Source organism: Belonocnema kinseyi, chromosome 5 (assembly GCF_010883055.1).
Source record: "Belonocnema kinseyi isolate 2016_QV_RU_SX_M_011 chromosome 5, B_treatae_v1, whole genome shotgun sequence".
NCBI lineage: Eukaryota > Metazoa > Arthropoda > Insecta > Hymenoptera > Cynipidae > Belonocnema > Belonocnema kinseyi.
In genome coordinates, this window is record NC_046661.1 from 37,839,689 (window position 1) to 37,840,317 (window position 629).

The window sequence follows — 629 nt, forward strand, 5'->3', positions numbered from 1 at the left end:
GATAGGTGTCCAAAAATGTACATAGTCTATCCTCAATAAAATTAAAACATATTTGAAGACAAGAGTATTTTTTAGAAGATACTAATATTTCATATCTTAGAGAATTGGGTCTGTCGAAAAACCGTATCATTGATCTACCTGGATAAAGTCGAAATTTGAGGAGTTTCGATAGTAGCAGAGGCGAAAAAATTCTCGAAGGTCTTCTTATCAAAGGGGGAGGGTCGGTAAGGCCGGTTTTTGGCCTAATTTATTTTTGGACCAAAAAATCTGAAAAAATCATGGTAGTATCTTATAAGTATCCCGAGTCGATTGCACGCTAAACGGACTACCCTCCACCCCCCAGCCACCCCTACAAATATAGGAAACACCACTACCCAACAACTGTATTTTCGAGAGATTTGACAAGCTTAAACATGTATTCTGAGGTTAGCTCGGGCTTACTATGGTTTTCGGGTTCGCCGAATACAAATCTGGCGTCCTTTGACTTTTATCGCGTCAGGTTCAAGGTCATTTTTTTCATCATATTTAAAAAAAAAATTTTTACCGTTTTTTCTCGATTTGACCTTCAAATGACCTTCAAATGACCTTGAACCTGAAGCGATAGAGTTCAACGGATGCCAGATTCGTAA